The 21,557-nt window shown below is 39.9% G+C and overlaps 1 protein-coding gene across 8 annotated transcripts in view; it reads right to left on the reverse strand.

The window, feature by feature from the left end:
• The window catches only part of Prosap (SH3 and multiple ankyrin repeat domains prosap), a 127,170-nt gene that overhangs the window by 38,439 nt on the left and 67,174 nt on the right, over positions 1-21,557 (reverse strand). For 7 of the 8 annotated variants that reach the window (XM_072901184.1, XM_072901190.1, XM_072901189.1 and 4 more), the window contains one exon: positions 1-7. This exon is cut by the window's left edge and continues 386 nt beyond it. The gene's annotated coding sequence lies outside the window, so the exon portion shown is untranslated. Of the gene's footprint in view, positions 8-8,837; positions 9,257-21,557 lie in introns of those variants that run through there. The other variant, XM_072901185.1, reaches the window with a different exon arrangement.

Raw genomic sequence — 21,557 nt, forward strand, 5'->3', positions numbered from 1 at the left:
CTCACATCTGAAACGAAAAGTCACAAATTCCTATCATTGCTAAATGTTTCATTAATTGATAAATATTTTAATTAATAGAGAAGATAGAAAATATAAGAAATTTTAATAAAAAATATTAACAGAGAAAATATATTTTTTTCTCTCATCTCGTCGAAATGCTAAAAGATTATGTAATCAATTCCTAGAAATTTACATGTTCTTTTACACTTTCATTATCGCGTTAAAACCTTTTCAAAGTCGACAAAGTGTTAAAAACTTATGTAATCAGTTTGTAGAAGTTGGCAGAAAAATTCTGATGACGCTATATTCTATCTTATTCTTATTTCTTAGTTAATATAATCAAGGATCCCCAAATTTGTTCTCGCCGTTCAAACTTTTTGCTTCTTCAAAAGACCGCCGAACGGTCGAAACGATTGAATCATCAATCGTTTTTGTTATTCCATTTATTCCATTTATTCTCGCGATCCTTGATACAAGTATCGTTGAATTCCTTCGAGCGATTCGCAAAAAAAAAAAAAAAAAAAAAAAAAAGAAAAAAAATACACAACAGCTTTTTTTCGACGTGATCGCGACGACGGAAGAAGATAAATAAATGAATAATCATCTTTCGAGAGCGTCTTGCAAAATGTGAATTTGTTAACGAGCGTGTAAATACCGTAAACGCCATGTATACGAAAGATACGAAGAGATAAGGCTCGCGCGAGAAAAGAGGAAGCGCGTTTCGATTGGGGAAAAGACTCGAGGAGAAGAAATTAAAACGGCCAAGGATTCGCTGTTTACGACCACGACGAAGTATAACGGTAAAGGACGGGTGAGATTACCGCAGTATAGAAATAAAGAAACGGCGCCGAGACGCTTTGCCACGGCGATTTTTAACGCTCGTAAAAGGCGATTTTATGTGCCTCGCGCTTTTTCCTTCCTCTCTCTTTCTCTGTTCTTTTCTTTTTTTGTTCTCATTTTTATTCAGTTTCTTCTTCTTCTTTTTTTTTTTTTTTTTTTTTTTGTCCCGCGATGCGTAATCAAAGATCCGAATCGAAGCAAAGTTTCAAGAGCCCTGGTCGCTACTGCAACAAGCCGTCCCGACAATCGTACGAGAGCTCGCTCGGGTAGAGAGACGACCGTAATTTATATAACGCCAGGAATGGCGTTTTCTTCCATACCGGGGGCCGTGGGGAAAAGAATGACCGATCCGTTCGAGGCGCGAGACTCATCGTTTTGAATTGATTATGCAAATTAACCGCGTGCTCACCTTCGCGTCGCGACTCGACGTACGTGCGCAGGGCCGGGCCCTTGCAGGACGTAACACTCCCCGTCACCCTTTCCCCCGTGTCTCTATATAACGCTGAGAATGAGAAAAATATGCGGTGAGAGAATTAATCTCGTCTTTACTCGCGTAAAGTTAATCTATGTGCGTATCAATTATATTCCGATATTTAAATAAGAGAATAAAAATGTGTAGAAATTTATCATAGAAACAATTTATATATGATAGATCATTTATACGCTGAGTATCGTAATATGTATTAAATAAGAAAATGTAAGTGAGATATTACTCTGTTCTTCTCCAAAGAACCTGTATCCTAACAATATTTTCAAAAGTATTTTAGATTCCGGATATATGAAGTTATAAAGCAATAATGCAAAGAGAGAGAAAAACTTTTTTCACCTTCCAGACATTTCGCGATTTCTGTTACGTTATTTTCAAGCCGCGTCATAATGACAAGCGTTTAGATTATTGTAATTAATGAACCGCTGAACTGTGCATCGCGCGTTACACTCGGCGCTTTTAAACTGTAGGATCGATTGCTCCCAAAAATCTGAAGAATTTATGACTCATATACGTTCTCGAAAGATAAGATACAACCATTTGATAATTTCGGAATATTCTTTTGAATTATCGTTCCGAAAGATTTCCATGGGCCTCTGATAAATGGACTTCTGTCTCCTTCCTTGTCCGATGATGAACCGTGGCCTAACATGTTATCGCGAGCTAAGCGTACTCATTTTTATCTCGCATTCATCGTCGCGCGATAACGCGTTTCGCCGTTTTATAATTCCGCCTCCAACCTGTCGGATTAATCATCGACGATAACTGACAAGTCTTAACAAGTGCCGCGCGTGTGATCACTTTCACTCGAAAGTCTTCGACGCGACGAAAGTCGCTGTCGCCGACTTTGATTTCGCAACTCGCGTTGTCCTACACGCGGAGCTTTTGTACCGCGAACCGTGTAATCCCGCGATTAAGGCGCGGTACTTGCGTCATCTTCGGTAATGGAGTGACATGAGAATTTTACGACACGTCCATGTACACAGGGTGTTCGCAAAATCGCTCCATTTCTCTCATTTTTTCTTGGTTTCTTGGCGGCGGTAAAGTTTTCCATTGGAAGAAATTTAATTCGCCGTTTTGTCCAATATTAAAGATAACGATGAAGGATTAGAGTAAAAAATTCAATTAAAATTAAAAATAAAAATAAACTTTTATTCCTTCATTCTCTTGTATCTTTGATATATGTAATTGATTTAAGGAACTATTTCTGAAATGTGTATATTTCGACGCGAGAAAATGATTTTACAGATTCTTCAGAATGAGATTATCTTACGAGCGTTCCCTTTATGCATAAGCGAGGAAGAAAATTAGAGTAAGAGGTTTCCATGAAACCAAATGAGGAAAGATGGAATTCTGAAGGGTACAAGTGCGAGACGTTAGGTGCTATGTGAGGAGAAGTTTGATGGGAAACCGCAGACGCCATTAAACGTAACCGTCTTGTCGGGGGAGTCCGTGGACTACGTTAAAACTTTAAATAACCCACTGACCACATTGTACACGTGTGTATATAACTTATGTTTCGAGGATAATATGCTTGAAAGAAATCCGAAGAACCGCGCGAAGGTCGCATTCGCCGCGAAATTTTAACTATTAGGTAAGTCATAAATTCCTTCGACACATCTCGAAATTTTTGCATTCCTTTTCTTCCTCGAGAAATCTACTTCTTTCACAAAAATTTCTAAAAATCAAACAAATGTCACAAAAAATTTTTTTGTATACTAGTCATATGCAGCGTGTTCTTTTTCCATGATATAATTTAAAAATTTCAGAAAATTGTATATTTTTTTTACTCTATGTAAAATAATATATTATATATATATATGTATATAACAACAAATTGAAATTATAAATAATATTCAGTGAACGCGAAGAGAAAAGGGATGCAGCGCGTAGTGCAATTTTCGCAGTTTTCATCGCATTGCTCGCAGCTTTCACACGCGATATTTCACAGTAAATTATAATAATAGTTGCGATGATAACGACACAAAATATACACGCATACATCTGCTACTTTTTCCAAGTGACGAATCGATCATCGCCGGCCCGATGGGGAAGCTATCCGGCGAAACCGGTAGAGAAGAGCAGGACGATATAGAAGAAGAAGTAGAAGAAGAACAAGAAGGGAGGCTATAAGAAAGATAATAAGAGGGAACGCGAAGAGAGACGATGATGAACCGAGGGGGGACGCATGGATGCGTATAGATGAACGCATAGTGGACGCGGATGGACCCATGGGTGGACTGACCGACGGACGGACAGCAAACGCATCAATGACAAGACGTAAATCATAGTTTTATGGCCCGTCTTTATGTGGCCCTTATTCGTGGCACTCATCGGTGGAAGAGAGCCTTTTGGATTTTTCTGTCTGGCCACCCTGTACTTGCATATCCAGGGCCGTATCGATTACCATCGATCGTGCGAGAGAGTTTTTGTGCTTTTCACAAAATGATCCTTTAGAAAAAGATTAATGGATATTACTTTAATTATCTGGATGTTATTTTAATTTCTTGACGATGGTAAAATAATATCGTATAGTGCTCTTGACAGTTTTCTGACAATGATGTTACGTGTCAACAATGGTCTTGTACACATGTGAAATTAACGACGATATTTAATTAGAATATAAATAAATTTCAATTTCTTATTTTTCTCATGTGTTAAGTGAGAAATTATAAAAGCGTAAATGGATAATTTGAAAGATTCGTAAAATTAAATTCTTTCGTTTATCTCGGAATTTAGGCATCGGGAGTTTTTGTAAATGACACCCTACACCCGCACACTATTTTCATACCTCTCGTATCACGACACGTAAGCGTACGATTATATATCGTTTCGAAATCGATTTCGGCAAAATTTACACGCATGAAAATATGAAAATTTTAATTCGCTCTTGGCTCCGTCCCTGGGAACGCACGTATAAGTGCGTATATAACAGGTACCAGCTGCGTGGGCGTCGGTTTACGGGTTTGCTTTCAAGTGACCGTACCTTAATTCGCGCGGTGGTTAACAGTGTGTCGTGCTTAACGGTGATCCCGCAGGAGGGAGGTAGAAGATAGGAGAGGCTGCAACGAGAAGGAGAGAGAGAGAGAGAGAGAGAGAGAGAGAGGGAGAATTAACAATTTTAAAAAATCCGGGAACTGCACCGCGGTGTGGAAATATAACCCTGCGACAAAAAAGGGGGGAAAAGAGGATGGTACACACGAAGGCACAAACGCGAAGGACAACGCGGGGTTAAGGTACGACCCTGACATTCTGGATCTCGCGGACGTGGGTGTGCGCACCGCGCAACTTTGTTGCTGCACTTTTTCGAGAGCATCTTCCCTCCCTCTCTCTCTCTCTCTCTCTCTCTCTCTCCGCGTTGCACCGACTCTCGCGGTGCTCGGCCACATTATGCGCGCTCGCATAAAGGGAACGGCGAAGACCTTGGAGCGGAGGGAAAGAGAGAGAGAGAGAGAGAGAGAGAGGGGGGGGGGAGAGAGATGCACGCGCGCGCGCGACGACGAGGGTTATTTTTCAACAATATACACGCGCGCTACGACGTCGCGGAAAGTGAATCGCGCCAAATAGTATAACTCGACCATCACACGCCGTCTCTCTTTACATCTCTTGTCCCCTTATCGCGCGCGATTCCGCGGGAAAAGCACGGGCTGGCGGCTGGCGACTGCCGCCGGTAATCTCGCTTGATTAATCCCAATTTTAATCTTGCCTCGCGGTGGCGAATCGTCGAGCCGTACCGCGCGCAAACACGTGAAATATGCCGGCGAAATTAATATCTCGTATACCCCGATCCCGCGTGCGAAATAGTGGCCGGCGCGATTGCTGTAATGTTATCGTGCCTCGGAGGAGATGAGATTAAACTTGAAATTCACAACATCGACCTCAGAGTGGACATGAAAAGAACTTTTGCAAGAGATTATTGATAGTAGCGGTAAGGGGAAATTACAAGCGCTTTAAATATGTGCACAATACGCGAAAATATGCACAAATATATATACAAATACTATTACACCATACGCACACACATAAAGAAAAAAAAAAAACAAACAACTGTGAGCCAATTTGCCTGTAGTACTTCTTTGCCCCCAATCTCAACACTCTCTTTATCCTTATTGGCAATATATACTATGTAAGGTCGATGATTCACTATATATCGCAATATAAAAATAAATAAAAATCGCGATATTGTTGTTTATAAATATCGAAATAATTAAAGTATGTGTGTATAATACTATTTATATTTTTCAATATTATTTATATAATATAAATATGTATATATATATATATATATATATATAACATATATAACAGTATACATATATCCACATTATACATATGTAGTACAAATATATAACAGTTTTTGATGTTTATATATAAGAGATGCATATGTACACAAAAGATTAAGGAAAAAAATTAATTTACAATGTTTCCTTGAATAGATAAAAAAGAAAATGTAAAATTAACTAACATTTTTCAAAAAGATGAGGCTGAACTGTAATTCATATATATAATAAAATTGAACGTAAATTTATACGAATTTATTTAATATATATAATTACCCCAATTTCTCTAATGAATTACTATCTTTAATAATAAGTGAGAGGCTCCTATGTCAGATCCATCTGTTCGCTTGTCGCAGACATAACAACTACACAGTTATAGTTCCGGTTATCTTCTCACGCAAGAGACACTATTATAAGCATTTGCTTAACCACATGCACGGGTTGTCTCGCTAGTCGCTAATCGTCTCCGTCTAGCGCACAATAGTCTCGTTATATCTTTGTTTCTTGTAACTCGTGACCTCGTCGTTTGGTGACATTAATAATCTCCGCGAGAATCTCGTTTGCCATAGTATACAAATTTTATTTCGAAAATAAAGTTTGGCGTTTTTTTCGACATGTTTCGCCGTTTATGGTATCACCTAGATTTTGATGACATTATCTCATAAATCATTTAACTACGTCTAAAATCGTATTTAATATTAATCATATGAGATGAAAAATATCTACCGTGCGCTAAGAAAGAGAGAGAGAAACGAAATAAGAGACATTTCGATCTCAATATATTAACTTTTTCAATAAAATGGTTTAATTCTATGATTTTAATTTTATATAACTAAAAGTTAATTTTTTACATTTCGAGCTTACTTTTCACGCTGGTTTTGTTTTACTTATAACTACATTTATATAACATATACGATACGTTCAAAGCATTCGTTCACAAGTAATCACGTATGTAAATGTCGGAGATTGATAGGTACATTAAGTCTATTTGTGATATCTACATGTTGTTACACATGTCCCCCATTTCCGATCGACCATGATCGCGTTTCTTCGCGTGAAAACCTTCCTGATCGTTCCCCTTGCTGCTGCAATAAAAGATATTTCCTGCAAACAGTAATTCGCGCATATGGGCAGTTTCGCGACACCCACCACTTGTTCAACGATTCCCTAGTTATCGGCGTGCCCGAAGAAATTTATATAAGATCGTATACACGATTCAAAGCATAAATAAATAATATTACCTGAAATAAAACATTCGTTTTTATTCTCGGTCAGAATTTCAAAAATAAATTCAAAAATAAATTATTCTATCGGCGAAATAAAAACGTAAGAAATAGAAATTAGCCTCTACGTAATTAGAATTATTTTTTTTTTTAATCGAAATTAGTTTTGATAAAATTGTAAAGAACTTTAAAATAAATGTAAAGTTGAATCTCGTTATCGATAAAAACATCACTTTGTAAACGAAAATCCATGCGTAGAACTTGAAGATTGGAAAAGTTTCCTCAATGAAGTTTCATCTACTATAGCTCATGTAGGAAGTATCAGGGAAAATTTTCAATAATCAAACATAAGGATAATATCCTTGCGAAACCTGCGGAGGCGGCAGTAAGATAATGCAATGATATCGAGGAGAAGTTTGTCGGACACGTTCGGCCCGTGGGCGCATAACGAATCGCATCGCGTTCGCGAGTAATAGAATCGTGGAAGAAAGAGAAGAATGTGTGTGATGCGGTAAAAAAAGAGGCATGAAGGGTTGTGCCCTGCTCTTCCTTTCATCGTGAAACTGAGAGAAAGACCGGCGGCCCTCTCTCTCTCTTTCTTCTCTCCTTCGCTCGCTCCCTCGCCTCGGCTGAAAAACGCCCGCCCTCGCGGGAATTCGTCGGTACAAATAGCCTTTCCTGTCCCGTATGCCCAGACGGGAAGTTTCGTCGCCGCAATTTATTCACATATGTCAAAAAAATCGTGGAAATTTGACACAACAGAGATTACACGAGTAATTTTTTTCACCTTTGATTTATATTTGTTTTCCTTGACTTAAAGATTGATTATATCATTTTAAATTTTAATAAACTTTGCCATAAAACAGACTCCTACTGAATTTCGTAAATGTAAAAATCTTCAGTATACAAATTTTTGTAAGAATAATTATTTATAAAAAAATATATAAATAAAAATGTAATTGAGAGTATCTAAAATTAAAAAAAGTATAATTATTTCTAAAGCTGTCTTTGTTAATTGATCAATCTACGCGTCTCAGAGTCTAAAGTAAACACGCCTTATTTTATCTTTAAGACTCGACAAGACACTTTTCTGCAAAATTGATCAATTGCTAAAAATGTTGAAGGTCATTGTTTGTTATCACGACTGGAAGATGTATTAGGAAGAAATATGATAGTGTAGGTGGAGAAAGATGGAAATAGCGGGAAATAATTTCATCATTTATTGGGTAGTCGAAAGGTTAAGAGAACGACAATGCCGAGCATAAAAGGTTGCATAAATTAAAGTTAAAAACATGACATCAAAGTGAGAAGCACCAACATTATTGAGCTCTCGATTCTTTTATTATTAGCCGCGAGAGAAATCCCACATGTTGTCACGTATAAGTCCGTCCCACACACGTTACTGTCATTTCACGGCTTTTTATCACAAAGCGTATCGAATAATTTCCTGATAATACCGAGTATTGATTTATATCGCAAAAGTATATTATTATCGTGCATCAAATATGATCAAGTGTGAGTCAAACATTATTATCGAAATAATTATTATTTCCTATCTGGCCTTTAATATCGCTGCGTAAAACAAGAATGATAAAATTATTCAAGAATGATCACATTTAAAAGAATAAGTCTATTTTCTCATTGTTGTATACATTACTGAGAAATGAAGAATAAAACATCCATTAAAGGTTATTGAAAATAATTTATATTGCAAATATTTTTCAATAAAAACACTTTACAAATATTTATGTTTAATCCAAAAAATCTGGTATATTTAAATCAATAAAACCCTAATGCACGTACACATAACATACACATCCCAAATGTCATACTGAAAATTTTGATCTCTTTTTAACATTCAAGTACTATAGAGAGAAGGTTAATATAACACTTGATCGAGCATCTAATACAGATAAATTGAAAATTGCGAATATCTGACAATAATTAGAGATCGTTGGAAATTCTGCACGAAAACACGTGTCAATACCGATACGTCTGTCGACTTACCCCTGGTTCAACGACCCTCGCAGCCACGAGCACGATGGGCGAACGAGAGAGCAAGAGAAAGCGATTCTTCGCGGCGCCGGAATTATCGCGCGATCTCGCCATCGACGACGGCCATTGTCGAAAAAATAACCCCGGGACGTGCGAAGCATCCACCACCATATCACCGCCGTATCGTACCGTCAACGCGCTGGGTAATCGCACTCCGGGGGAGTCGTGTCTCAGCAATATGGCGACACCGCCGAATCGACCCCCGGTATTGCTCGCCGCGCACTACCGTCCGGCGGTGCCGTCTCGCGAGCGTCGTCGCCGGGACGAGATCCTCGACAGGGAGGGTGCTTCTCGCCGCCGGGACTCACCGCCACCCTCCGCCGACCGCCGAACGCACCATCGCGACGATAGGACAACGCTCGACGAAAGCGAAACGTACGACGACCGGCGGCGCCTCCGAGTGCGGGACCGAGCGTCGCGGGGTGCATTGCGCGACTGCGACGGGGGAGGGGGGCCGAGGGGGCATTCCCCCCCCCCCCTAAAAGGGGGTAAAGTCCCCCGCGAGGGCGGCGTAGATGGCGCCACGGCGTCGGTGCCGGTTTTCAGGAGTTACGCTCCAGGGTTAGTCGCGAGGGTGAGGGTGAGGGTGAGGGTGAGAGAGAAAGAGAAAGAGAGAGAGAGAGAGCCTGGTGGTGGATGTTGGTCGCCTGGCAACGACGAGAGATCGACCGAGTGCTCTCTGTGCTCCCCTCCTTCCTCTCGTTACCCCGCCTTGGCGGCCACCGAGAGGGTCGGACACCACCCTCGCTCGTTGTTGTTTCCGCCGCTCGTGCTAGTGGTAGTGACGGTGGTAGCGCTGTTTGCGAGCGTGTACGAACGCGAATACATATCGAGAGTCGCAAGTGGGAACGATTAGTCGCGTTCGGAAGTGGGATATTGAGGGTGGAAGGTCAAGAGGAGGCAACCGCCTTGAAGGACATGCCAATGATGTTATAAATACATCTCGGTCGTGAGGGTTGGGCCCTAAAAATCAGAAATAATAAAACCGGGACATCAATACGAATATCAATACGAATAGAGGATATAAATGAAAGAGAAAAAGGGTGCATATAAATTATCTTGTTAAACATGGTCGAGACGTATGATTACAAAGTGTGACGTTAATGTGTAACAATAAATTAAATTATACTATGTAAAGTACTTATTATTTACTCGTTTTATTTTAGATATTCATGTATATTGCACTATATATATATATCTGAAAAATTTATTATATATATTCGATTGAAATTAACGAGGCGAAAGCATATATACTATAAACTGAAGTATAAAACAAGAGTAAAAGATCCTGTTATATACTTTTATATTTTATTCCTGGCAACATAATAAAACAAAAATATAGAGTGGCAAATATACTATATATATGACACGATACCTTCGATATTCTATCGATGATCTCGTGAAATACGAAGGAGGGTGAGGGGAAGTCCGATGGTCGACCGTCCGTTCTTGCCAGCAACCATACCGAAAATGGCGTGGGGTATTTCACATTGTTGTTTTAAGACAACTCGATCGATACTTTCATCGCCATATCGGTACACACCCACATTGTTGCGTATCGCGGAGTATAAATAAATGATCGCGTTGCGAACGAGAAGCATGGCGCTGTGCTTCAAAGTCTAGCCAGATGAAAACTTTCGCCGTACATCGACACAGGATATCGTTTTACAACGTAACGATTCTCATTAGGAACGATAATAGCGGCCTTTTCTGCCCGCCATTCCGTTTTCTGAGAGACTGTTGTAAGACGGATCGCCACCGCCTTAAAAGTCCTCGCAACATCCCTCTGAAAGCGGAGAGTAATGAATTGTTCGTGGACAATAAAAAAAAAAAAAAAAAAATAAAAAAAATAAAAAGAAAGAAGGGGAGAAGGATCGTCGATCGTCGTCGACGTCCAGTGATTTATCGCGACTCAATCGCGCCGTCAAAGCGCCACGATAACGCCTTGTTCGATAAGGACAAGAAGGGAAAGAGCGTCCGGCTGTCGCTTCCCTTGCGATTGTGGCTGCCGCAAGAACATGATTCACGCGTGACTGTCCATTATCGTGTGATCGCGCGATAATTGTTATCTGATAATCGCGTTTGTGTGTACGATGAAACGTGCTTTCATCGTTTATGAGATATGTACAATTATCGCGGAGAAAAACACACACCGAATCGTGATTTCCGATTATCACGCAATTGCAATCATATTAAATAAAGTACGCGTAAAGTATTTATAATAAATATTCTTTAAACACTAATAATTTCTAATAAATATAACTGCTTAATTTATATCAATTTTTTCAATCAGCTTAATTTATTATCAATTTGTATCAACTAGACGAAGCTTTCGAGATAATAAGTGTAAATTGATCAATGTAATTTTCACTCAATTTATACAATAAGCTATCAATACACGCGTTAAGTGGCTATTAAGCTTGTGAATAGCTATGGGTTCAAAGAGACCAAACCACCGGATCTTTCACGGAAAAACGGAGATTTCACGTGACGTCACTTCCCCAACATTGTCGCGCAGGTGCAGACGCTCGTGATCAACGACTTTTTCAATGCAAGGGAAGGGAATGAAAAAACTAACAAGCACAAGGTTCATTCAGATTAGATCAACTCCAATTTAGTTCGTTCGTCGTTTGACCTCCATTCCAAATCTACAGCGAGGCCCTCTCTCTCTCTCTCTCTCTCTCTCTCTCTCTCTCTCTTTCATTCTCTCTCTTTTATCTGGCTTTTATTAATTTGCGGAGGATGTGACGCTCCCCTTTCGTGAATTTTATCGGTCGTCCCTCTTGACGTTAAACCGGAACAATTTAATATCGAGGACGGCCATCCTTTCCCCTCCATTTTCATCGACACTTCACATTATAGATTTAATTGTAGCTCGACATGGGGATAGAAAATTCTGGAACAAAGTTTTTTCCAATCTATCAATTGTATTCAAATTCCGATTACATAATCCTGAGAAATTGCAAATTGATATCCGAGAGTCTCCGCGATAGATGCAAAATTAAAAAGTAGAAACAATTATGACGTAAGTCTAATAACAATTTCGTCTGAATAAGAAAAACATGTTATGCAACATAATATCGCTTGTAAGATATTTAACGTTGAAATAATATAAATGTAAAAGAAATTTAAAATATACGTACATATATATAATTTTAATAAATACGACAAAATGTAATTTTAATTTTTATGAGAGATTATATTTTTTTCGACTACTGGAATAATTTTTTTCACTAACGCAAGATGTAGTATCGTGAGAGAATAAAAATACACACACATATACATATACATATACATGCTAACTCTTTCCAGTGTTTGGAAATTAATAAAGAGAGAAAGTTCGAAAGGTCATACAAAGTTGACCTATTTCCGCTTTCCGAGCATCGTCGGTCCATTAATTTAAAAGGGTAGATAGGTGGGACGAGGCTCCGTAGACTTAGGGTTTAGGTATATGTATGTAGGTATAGGTAAAAGACGGGTTCCTGACATATATTTGACGTTTGATCGATTGATCGCGCAATGTTTCTATCGCAATCTTCTACCACGCTCTCAGCATCGCCGCTTGTCAGCGAAAATAGAACTCTTGACTGTAACGTTAACTTCTCGATCTCTTCTTATCATACTTCTTGTCAAAAAAATATTAATACGGCGAATAAAAAAGTAAATAATATATTAAAATATTTTCATTTGCGTTGTAACATTCATTAATAATATCGCATAATAAAAACGTAATAATTTACATTATATTTTAATGATATCAATATGCAACAAAAAATAATACTTATACATTGTATAAAAATAATTAACGTTAATATAACGTCTGTTATTTGATAATAACGGTTTCGACGTAATTGTCGTCTATTACTTGTAAGTATCGATGATTGCACTCTACCGTTACGTGAGGCTTTTCACCTCGGTCATTTGCATCTGTTTAAATGAATAAATAATCTCACGGTACCGCGACGATATTCTTCGCCGTCTCGACCCGAGTCTACGTTTGCTTCGCGGGAAAGAAAGAGCCAGGAAGTCAACCGTGAGACAGGAAGGTCGTACCATCTAAGTTTAGAGAGTCTGTTTAGTCACCTACCGCGCGGCTACCTATCTACCTACCTTTTCCACCTACAACTCCGCCCCTTTATCTGCCGCGAGGCCTGTGAGGAGTCGTTAACGACCTCCGTATGCGGAGGTAGTGTCCGGTGTACGTGCCGGTGAGACCCTTTCAATGATAATCCTGGAAACTTGGATCGCGATACTGTCTCGCGAATTGGCACAGGGGAAGGTCGAAGCGTTGTTTCAATTTACGGTCAAGTTTAATCCCGTGCTTTTTCACGTCATCTTTTTTTTTTTTTTTTTTTTTTTTTTTGCTTACGAGAAATTGTATAAAAAATCAGCCTCCTTATTCATCTTTGGGCAAAGCGCATATTTGACATTTATCATTCAAAGCTGCCTTCGTATTTTTTGACATTTCGTCTTTTGTGTATTTTGCATAGTATTTTTCAATTGTATGACGGAAGCTTTCAAGACCTAATTTAATAAAAAAAAAAAAAAAAATTATAAAAGCTGATAATCGCTGTAATAGATGATAAATGGTTGCAAATATATTGTTATATTTAAAAAAAACTGTTTTTTTTTAAATATCCTTTACTTGAAGGAGATAACTTGACACTGACAGATTACCAAGCAATGATTGAAAAATTTATTGCAGTTCTGTGATTGGTCAACGCAATCGCTGCAGTTGAAGTTAATTCAAGCTGATTTGCGTTTACGTATAAGAGAGAGAGAGAGAGAGAGAGAGAGATGACATGTCATTCTCTGCGTCTGCCAACTGCGTTTCACGAACAGCGACTTATGTAGATGGGCCTTAAGAGAACTATTGTAATATATACGCTCTGTCTGCCGGCCCTTTCAGTATTAATATATATCTCCGCCAGTTATTCCAATATCCGTTGTCTACTCTAGACGATGATGTAAACGTTTGCACTTTCCGCGCGCATATACGTTCTCGACTATCTGCCGCCGTCGCCGTCCATCTATCGTGTCTCGGAGGAAAATCTGAATCACGAAATCCTCCGAGTGCTCTCTCTCCCTCTCTCTCTCTCTCCCTCCCTCTCTGTCTGGCGAAGAAAGGTGGAGCAGCTGCAGCAGCAGCTCAGTGTGGTAACGTTTACACCCGTCCCTCTATCTCCTCGCCGTGTATTTGTGCGTGGGTGTTTAAAGCGGAAAGGAAGGGCGGGAGGGAGGGGAAAGGGGAGAATAAAGGAGTAAAACCGCGTTGTGTGGATGTGGGTATAAGCGGGGACTGTAAATATCTCGCTCTGTGCTGCCTACCTCGCGCGCAACGGGGAGGCACGTCCGGTATATATGGTATATCGCCTTATGCGCGCCACTCGTCCTATCATGGTGGTACGTATGAAGACCGGACAGACGGACCATCGGGTGAAAAATGCCTCACTAAATTGATAAATTATGGCCGCTTTAAATCAGCCAGATGCGGGGTCCGTGTTTCCACCGTGGCGAGAGAGACAGCGGAGGGCCCGATTTAGGTAGCCGTGTTCCGGTCTAACTATCAATAATAGCGCTATTGAAAACGAAATCAGAAAAATTTACGACGTCGATATAAAGTCTTCTTGCGAATCGACGTAAAAAAAAAAAAAAAAAAAAATCAAAGAAACTTATATATCGTCGGATTTAAGTAGCTAAAATTAGATAAATATGAAGAATGTTAAACTTTTGATTCAAGTATACCTCTCTCTTATAATTTTATAAGATAAATAAATCTAAATAATTTAAAAAGATGGGTCAAAATCTATGTAAGAATCGAGAAAGATTAGTGCAAGATAAAGTATCTGAAATGAATGACGTTTGTGGGAAACAGAAAATATTCCGATCTTTTTGCAAACGGTATCTACTATCGCCAATTACGGATACGCACAATGAATCTTCGGTTGAGTGATCGTTAAATCGCGATCGAAAAGCCTCTTTACTATTTGTCGTTCCCGTAAGACGAATCCCCTGCGAGATGGGCGTGCAAATCGAGATTTACGGCGTTACGGGCCAAAAGTGCGCTCTCTTGCGACACGGACAATGTAAGAGGTTGCGTCACACATCGGCTTCGAGGCAATTCGAGGCCCGATCTGAGGAACTCGGACTGACGTTCCCGGAGGGGGCGCGGCACTTTCTCTTACCGGAGTTCCAGAGCACAACGTGGAATCTCGAGGAAATACCCCCACGAATGCCCTCATATTTCGCTTTTCGTCCTAGCCGTCCCGACGTCTGGCAAAGTTACTTCGCCTCGCTTAAAATTCAATTTAACCAAAGTGGAAAATATATTCGCAGTCCGCCTACAGAGTAAGTCTGACATGCAAGATATTTCAGTTTGCAAAGATCTGTAAGATAAGAAGTTACACGTCACCTCTGATATTTCCTACGCTATATGATGTTCAATTCATGAATTTTAAGTAATTACGAGAAAGTGTGAAATTTCAAGCATATATCATATATTGATTCAAGTATTATAAAAAAAAGATTAATTCTTCAAATATTGTATTATTAGGAGAAGAGGAAAAGAGCAAACTTGTCATATGTATAAATTTTAAATAAAATAATTATGTATAAAATAAAATTTGAATAAATATCATGTGTCGATCAAATATCTTATTTTACTAATATGAATATTTTTCTTTGAGTAATTTTTATCTAGTTCTTGCGTCTCTTCGAAAACACGCACATGGATAATAATTCCGACATCGATCTGAGTTTTTACCGAAATTATAGAACGTGTACGAGAAAATCGCGTGAAAAATAGAAAATTAGAAACACAATCGGCAAAAGCGACAAGGCGCGGTACGAACAAAAAGGCAGAACGCAACGACCGTACAGAAATTCCATCGTCAACCGGTCGGGACTCGCAATAGAATCGGGGGGTTCCTTTGACCGGTTGCACGTTCGCGCGAGCCTGCCTGACCACTTGTGATTCATTTTACGCAATAAGCCTTCGCTCGCGCCATGTATGCAATTCCATTTGTTTTCTGTGCGTCTCTTTTCCAAGTCTCGTGCAAAACGCGCGCGGGATTCATTGCGGCAAAACTCTACAGAACGTACACAATCCTTTTCCTTTCCAAAGAATCGAATTCTTCTCATAAAATATCCTCGGAAATTTAATAATACATATTTTAATGTAATATAAATTATCCCATTTAGCGTTAATAAAAAGAATTCGGTATAAACTGAATGGTTTATTATATCAAGACCTTAGAAAAAAATCGCATATTTTTATTTCTTTATTCTTTACGTTATTATTAATTTATTGCATTAATATTTCTCGATTTAAAAGGTGAAGTTTTGAATAATAATGAGAGCGCTCGCTATTTGTGCTGGCAGTTACAACTTGGTACTTTGAGCGCGATTTACTCAATGAGACTTTGAGACAGTTCTATTAAGTCACGCGCCCACGTGTCTAGGTCGAGACTGCACGCGTTGCGTCATTCCATTACGAATCCGCATCATTAAACGCAATGAACGTAGAAACTGTTCGAGTACTTACACAGATAACTAGAAATCCTGTCTATCTATGCGCAGAAAAGTACAAACTCTGTTCAAAAAATCCATGTGCGATTTATATCACGACGATCGCGATTCTCACGTTTATTTATAATCCTTTCTTCGAAATTGACAGCGTCAATTTCGCGAAATTAACAGAACTTTCCGAAACACTTTAATCGTTAGTCAGTTTTTGGCAACGGCGAACAGGCGCAAGTATGAAAGTCCAGGGAAGCTTCGACCTTATTCCTGTCACGTACTTGGCTGTCGCCCAAAGTCTTCCCGACTATCCTTAACCAAGGAATAAGGATCATCTTAAATGTTGGGCATCCATTCTCTGCCATCTTGGCTCGCAAAGACGTTTGCCTTTGTTCTACGAGTGCAATTTTTCGTATAAAAGAGCGTACTTGAAAATTTCATTATTCATATTTTTTATTATTTTTTTATTTTTAATGATTATTATTTTTTTTGAAATTACTCGAGCACCATTCGACAAACCGCGTCAACTCTAATACAAATGTCAAGTTTTTAAAAAATTATATGATCATTGTATAATTTTTTTCATCAATTGTACATTCTAAAATGTAACAGATATTATATATACATTATCCTAAAATACACAATGTGTTACGTGCGTCAAGTTATCTCGAGTCGATCGTCATATCATCGATATCCGCTGGACGGATGTAGGTGTAGGCCGCATCCGAGAGTACCTTTTTGAAGAGTAACCCTCGAAAATATTTCCCCTTTCCCCCCCCCCCCTCCAATTGACCATCATTCGCGCTACTTTATTATCCCACCGTTCCGGCTACATTACGCGACGAGCGAGAGCGGCTACCTATTACGATAAATACCCGGCGCGCGCGATCCGACGAGAGATCGAGTGGCGCGGGAGAGACCGGCTCCCCTAAGACCCGGTGAAATATTTCCGCGATAGCCATAACCTTTCGCCGTCGCTTCCCACGCCTCTCGACGAGCGTGTCTCGCCCGCGCCCGCGCCCGCGCTTTGACCACCGACAAACGAAATGCATCCAGCCGAGAGCGAACGTACATTTCGCTCTCTCGCTCATTTAGGCAGATTGATCAGCTCTAGGTAGATAGTTAGTTCTCGAACTCTATTATCCGACATTGCTGAAACTATTGCATTTCTAGCGTCTATTGTGCCAACTATTATAGTTAGCGAATTTGTCTATTGCCGAGAAAAATATTTCAGTAAAAAATAATAATAATTTTTAAGAATCATATTTATAATAAAAACTTTTTGCTCTTCATATAATAATTTTTATATATATCTATATACAAGAAAGGTTAGTAGTGCATACGTAATAAATTGATATTGTAAGAAGACTTTCCTGAGATCACTCTGTGAATCTTATGGCAGATTAATAATTCACAGATAATACCTTTAAGAGAGACCGATTATCTCTTTCGGATCCACGAATAATCTTCTTATCAAGGTCCGCGTAAATTCAAGGCTAAGTTCGGCCAAAACGCGCTAGTCCGAACCACGGCATTATTCTCGGGGATTTATGCGGCTCCTTTCCCAAATGCATTCATCATTTCGTGGTGTCAGCGGCTCGCTTTCAGTCCGGTCTTCGTCTTTTATCTACACGCTCCTCCGGTTCCTCTCGCTGTACCTCTCTCTCTTTCCCTTTCTCTCTCTCTCTCTCTCTCTCTCTCTCTCTCTCTCTCTCTCTCTTTCTATCTTTGCTTTCTCTTCGTCTTTTGCCGAACTCCCGGCCTTCTATTTTACACGACACGCACAAACACTCACTCTCGCTCTCGTCCGTGCTTCCTCCTCGTCCTTCTCCTCTCTCTTTCTCTCTCTCTCTCTCTCTCTCTCTCTCTCTCTCTCTCTCTCTCTCTCTCTCTCTCTCACCGATGTCTTGTTCTTTTTTTAATACTCACCAGTCCACCTCCTGGTTTTTTTCTTTCACATCATTATAATGGTGCGGCTCTTTTCGGGCCCGGGCACAAACAGCCGTGTATCGAGACCACCCCGTGATGTCGGCTCGCCGTGATTCTTTATAATACTTGTAACGGGTGTTGTGATGGCTCACCGGGACACCCTCTTCCCGAATGTGATATATTGTATCAAGGTGATAGCGCGCACGCGTCAACGACCACTTTTACATATATGTACTTTCAATATTATTTAAAAACTTGTCATTAATCGATCGTCGTTTTACATATATGTACGATTTGAATAATTAACAATTTTTTCTAATAGGATAAATTTAATTTGATCTTGTGTGAATGCCACAGAATTACATTAATCTTGTACTTTGATTGAAATTGAAACACGCGACCTTGTATATATGAAATATCACGTATTTTAATGCATTCGAATAATCCGTAACTAACTAACAATAGAGAGAGAGAGAGAGAGAGAGAGAGAGAGAGAGAGAGAGAGAGAGAGAGGCGCATAAAAATAATTGAGGGAATCGTATCGCTTATAACGCCGGTGAGAGATGCGAATGCTCATTGTTAACTGCGATCGTCATTACGTGCCTCTCAAGTACACATCTCGTAATTGCAACCGGGATTCATTTACAGGATCGAGTTCATGCGAATCATTCGATCTGGCCGTTCGTTCGTCCGAGCTATTCTTACGCAAATTCAAGCCCAGCAAAATTCTCGGATGGTCAACGCTCGCCGTCGGTCGCGTACGGCAGACTCGAAATTTGCATTTAAAACCATAGCTAGCGGGCGCCAAAATGAAAAAGGCGGCATCTCGTTTGACGAGCGCAGACGCGCCGGGCCAAAAAGAATCGCGCGATTCGGCGGGGAGACGTGAGAAAAAGAAGAAACCGAACTTGGTTCCCCCCGGTGCTGTCGATGCACCGACAGGATAAAGAAACAACCGGGCTGTCTTCGGGGCTTTAAACTCGCGCACACAATCCAATATAGTTCTCCGGTGAGAAGACCGAAGCATATTGTATGCAGACGAAATGATTTTCGATTCGTATTATTAAGAGATAAATCCCAAAACGTTTTGCAAAATCATATTTTTGCTTTTCGCTCGTTTTTAATAACAAAATATGAAATTAAAAATAGTACATTGTGTAAGAGTAATTTACAATTTTTAATAATATTAGAATTATTACTAATTATAATTTAATTATAATTTCGTAATTATTAGAATATAATTTTTTAAATTATGATAATTATAACTTTTGACGAGTAATATATAATTTCTGAAAAATTTTATTTTTCAAAATTTTTTTAAATCAAGTATAAATTTATAAATTAATTCAAACTTAATTTTCTTGCATTTAAGATTATGTCATTAGGTTTTTGAAAAAATGAATCTAGTGTTGTACAGAATCTTTCGAGTGAATTTTATTATAATTTTATACGACAAAATCTTTAAAAATCAACAAAAATACATCACGCGGCAAGTGCGTTTCGTATAATTTATTCTAATATACAAAATAAATTTCTGGATGTCTCTCCTCCAACGAAATATCTCACGTGCTCCGGGACTCTGATGCAATTTCATTTCCGGGATTCACCAGCTCGGGTGATTATTTTAAGAGAAGGAAAGGATGGAGCACGTGCGCACGGAAGGGTAAGAAAAAGGAGGCTGAGAGGAATGAAGGAAGGAAAGAAACGTGACAGGAAAAGGCGACCACGTACTTTCGTGAAAAACAAAACGCAGGGATGAGACCGACGTCTGGCACCGTGGCGTTTTGGAAGAAGAGGACGGCTGAGGAACGGAAAGAGAAAGAGAGAGAGAGAGAGAGAGAAAGACGACGACGAAAGAGAGAAAACACAAGTTCCGGCGGAGGGCCAGGATATAACGCCGGCAGTGCTGGCTCGGCATCGCGATGTCTTACAACCAAGAAGAAGGGACCCGCGCGCGATTTATTGGCCGGAGGACCGAGAATTTATGCACAGATTCGCACTGGCAGGTGGTTCTACTCGCGATGAAAAACTGATGAATTTCCCTCTAATTCTCGTCTCTCCTCGACGTTACTTCCTTCCCTTACTTCTCCCTCTCTCATTCTCCTTCTCTTTTTACTTGCGACTCGTATGGGTCGCAAGAAACTGCAGGAACGAGCGAGACGTCTTGTTAATTACGATTAATATCAAATGCGCGACACGAGCACATTTGATTTCTCGGCTCCTCTCGAATAAATTTAAATCTAGTTCTGGCGACAGACAGAATTGAAAAATGTCCGAAAGATCTTAAAATGTCCCCGTGAATTTTCACGTGTCCCGAATTAATTCAATCAAAAAGAAAGAATTGTACCCTTACAAAAAAAATCTAATTATACCTATATATGATTACATCGCGTCAAAATATAATCGCAATTTAATCAAATCTTGTCTGACCACTTTCTAATAAGATTCGCGCGACACGTTTAAGGGATCGAGTAAGATTGGCTGAAAGGTTTCGGGATGCTGTACAAACCGATAAGAGGAACAATGTCCCGGCACGTCCTCGGAGTGGCTGCGCGGTCGCGACGACGACCAAGAGAGGAAAAACAAAACGAAAATGAAAGAGAAGCGTAGCAACGAGGCAATGGTAAGAAAGGCGGGGAGGGGGAGGTTTGCCTCTATCGTTTGCTCGGTGCTCACCTTGTTTTCCCACTCGTGGTATTCATTTCAAGGACAGGAGAAACATTTCGATCGGTTGTAAGGGAGATTCCCGGCGAAGATTTTCTGCGGGGCAGCTAGCAAAAGGATGCACTAAATCTTGCCCGGATATCTCGCGAGTATATCAGAGTCAGTGTGGCAGCGGGGTGCCCGATACAGCCACTCTCGATGCTGCGCGCATCGCAGGGAGACGCTGAGGAGAGGCCGAGAGAAAGATAAAGAGATAGGGGAGAAGGAGAGAGAGAGAGAGAGAGAGAGAGAGAGAGAGAGAGAGAGAGAAAGAGAAAGAAAGAGGGAGAAGCGAAAGAAACGCTGGTTGCGGTCGCCGCTGCTGCCGTTGCACCGTCGCCCCGTCGTCGTTACATCCCGTTCCTCCGCTTCGATCAGGTATGTATCGACCGTTACCGGAGCTGCTGCCGTACACACGTTATTACGTTCCGCTCTACAGATCGAAAAAGATAGCGCTGCGCGAAAAAAGTTGCACGAAATAGTCCGAATCGCCGACCGAGTGAGAGAGAGGAAGTTTACGTT

The sequence above is a fragment of the Anoplolepis gracilipes genome, chromosome 10 (assembly GCF_047496725.1).
Source record: "Anoplolepis gracilipes chromosome 10, ASM4749672v1, whole genome shotgun sequence".
NCBI lineage: Eukaryota > Metazoa > Arthropoda > Insecta > Hymenoptera > Formicidae > Anoplolepis > Anoplolepis gracilipes.